This window comes from Scyliorhinus canicula, chromosome 10 (genome assembly GCF_902713615.1).
Source record: "Scyliorhinus canicula chromosome 10, sScyCan1.1, whole genome shotgun sequence".
Taxonomy (NCBI): domain Eukaryota; kingdom Metazoa; phylum Chordata; class Chondrichthyes; order Carcharhiniformes; family Scyliorhinidae; genus Scyliorhinus; species Scyliorhinus canicula.
In genome coordinates, this window is record NC_052155.1 from 162,574,212 (window position 1) to 162,577,321 (window position 3,110).

A 3,110-nucleotide genomic window follows, 5' to 3' on the forward strand; every position below is an offset into this window, starting at 1 on the left:
CTGGCAGTGCCATCCAGGCACCCTGGTAGCAGCAGGGTGGCACTGTTAGAGCGCCAGAGTGGCACTGCTAATGTGCCAGGCTAGCCGTGCCAAAGTTCCCAGGTGCCAGGGGGTGCTAGGGTGCCATCATGCTCTATCCCTACCCACCCGTCTGTTTGCAATGGCCTGGGAGACCCTCCCCCCCCCCCCCCCCCCCCCCACCACCAGGTGCTGTCATGACTGGCCCATGTTTGTGTGGACCAGTAATAAGCAGCACCCTGGCAAATTCTTCCAGGCATGGCAGGTGAGTCCTGGGTGCCAGGTGAATCTGGCACCCAGGTATTTAAATAAGCTGTAAGGCTCAATTAAATATTCAGATCTGGATCACGCCCTGTGTGGGTGAGATCCAGATTGCACCAGACGGAGCGAGTCAGGTCACTCGCATTAGTTTTCGTGCCTGCCGCGGAGTCCAGTTAGGGGCTTGCACGCCATTCACCTATTGCACCTGCGGAGCCATAGCCGCCCATCCATGGTACTTGGGGACAGCTGCTCATGAAATGATGCAGCCGCCTTAAAACAGATGTAATTTTGGTTCACGTAATGTGCAAGAATGTGTGAGCTTTAATTTGAATAAAATATCCAAAGCTATTGGATTCATTTGTAGACATAGAGTACACTTTTGAAGAGGCAGGGGACTCTTTGCTATATGTCCAGTTATCTCTTTAGGTGATATATGGTATCTTTTTTAAGAGGTCAAGTGCCCTTTGGGATATTTATACTCGACATGAATGTGCATAAAAAGTGGCTTAAATCATTCAGTCAAACTGTCGGGGTATTTAAATCTCCAAGCCCTTGAAATGAAATAAAGCAGTCTGCTGCGACTGTTTGCAATTTCATTTTGTCTGTTGAAACAATACTGCAGGTATCATTTTGCATTAGTGTTGCATGGTTGCATGACTGATTCTACAATATATAATAAGTTAATAGTTGATTGACAGTTCCAAATGGTTTTACAGCCGTGATGTGGGACTATGGATACAATAGCTACTTTTATAATGGTGTTCTGAATTTGGATGATATGCTTCTTTGCATAATGGATTAAGTAGCTGAATAAATGTAATTGCAGTGAATGGTCTTCATAAATGAGTTTGACTGAATGATTTAATTGAGCCTTACAGCTTATTTAAATACCTGGACACCAGATTCACCTGGCACCCGGGACTCACCTGCCATTTAAAAAAAATAATGTAAGATCACAAACAAACACTTTGAACTTTATTTTATTTTATCTGAGCATGGCTCCTCAGGTCTGCCCAGTCTGGAGATTGGGTGAATAGGCATGGAGGGTGTAAAGGCAAAAGGGTCATGCTTGATGGCCTTGGGTAATAAAGTGCCATGGGAATGAATTTGAGGGGGGTGGTAATGGATTGGTATCAGTTGTCACTAAGTTGGCAAGGGGCTATACTATTCCACAGGAGCAGATGGAGGGACATGGCTTAGCATGGATGGCATGATAGGTGGATAGAGGGGCATAGGTTGGCATGGGGGGTACGTAGGAGGTGAGAGCTGGAGAGCTGTGGCAAAGTCCCAGGGATCCGATGAAAGCCTTTTTTAACAGTTCGCTGTGGGAGCTGGCTGCTTACTGGCTCTTTCTTGGAGGTGCAGGCCCAACTCTTGTCATCACCTGTCCCCATAGGGAACAAACACCTAAGTGTATGGGGTACTTTCTCCTGAGTTGGGTTTGCAGAGTCAGGATTGTTTGGGGCCTAAAATTATTACAATTGTAGTAAAATAATATGAGTAAAATATATAGTGCTGGGGCAGAGGTTATAGAACGTCCTGCAACTTCAATTGATTTGTGAAGGACAAATATCCCGTCCATAAATAACATTTGTTTTGTGACAATTATACCAAGATCTTCAGCAGCCCATGATAAAAGGCTTACAGGATATTCAGGACACTCTCTGGGGTTAAGAGATATTTGTAATACACTAACATCTGTTCTTTAAGAACTAACTCAATATCCTGAACTCCAGCCTTCTGAGAGAACAGGCATGGCCTCTGATTTCTGCCAATTGTCAGGACAGCTGAGAATTCCCTTCTCAGCCGACTTAAAAGCCATTTTAAGTGGAAGAAAGTCAGCAGGCTACGTTTGTGGTGACTTCCAGCCAAGAGCACCACTCTGTCACTGGTGGATTACTCCTGAGAAGAGGGAAACCCCTGTCCCAAGTGTATCATTCACATTGAGCAGCCATCCATATCTGACAACCAAGGGAATGTGCAAAAACATTGTGCGTTAATTTATTCAAATGAGGCACATGGGAATACATCTACATGGATTGATAAATTGAAAACATCACAGCTGTGCTGTGCGAATGTGCTCACAGGCAAAAGTAAAACTGAGATTGCATCACATGACAGACTTCCCTTCTAGTGATGCTGTGCTACCATCTCATAGAACATAGAACATAGAACAGTACAGCACAGAACAGGCCCTTCGGCCCTCGATGTTGTGCCGAGCAATGATCACCCTACTTAAACCCACGTAACCCGTATAACCGTAACCCAACAATCCCCCATTAACCTTACACTACGGGCAATTTAGCCTGGCCAATCCACCTAACCCGCACATCTTTGGACTGTGGGAGGAAACCGGAGCACCCGGAGGAAACCCACGCACACACGGGGAGGACGTGCAGACTCCACACAGACAGTGACCCAGCCGGGAATCGAACCTGAGACCCTGGAGCTGTGAAGCATTGATGCTAACCACCATGCTACCGTGAGGCCCCAAACAAAGGCCCATTGCCGTGTCATTGCTTATCCGCAATGCCGTGACTCGGATTCGAACCGAGGTTGCTGCGGCCACAACGCAGAGTACTAACCACTATACGATCACGGCGTGCTACATGGGCCAATCATAAAGTCAGATTGCAACATCCCCCTTTCTGTTTAAAGATCTCGGGCTGGATTCTCCCAAAATGGGGCTATGTTCCCATGCCGGAGTAAAAACACTGGCATTGCACTCCCCAGTTTCCTGCAAAAAGTAAAAGGTGATTCACTTACCTGCAGAAGGTTAGCAGGTACCTGTAATGAAGCTCGCAGCTTTGGTTGCGGATACGGACCCCCGC

General features: G+C 46.6%; 1 non-coding gene across 1 annotated transcript; it reads right to left on the reverse strand.

The window, feature by feature from the left end:
* Positions 1-2,809: 2,809 nt before the first annotated feature.
* On the reverse strand, positions 2,810-2,881 carry trnah-gug. Its single transcript has one exon. It is a non-coding gene; the product is annotated as a tRNA-His (tRNA).
* Positions 2,882-3,110: the final 229 nt, after the last annotated feature.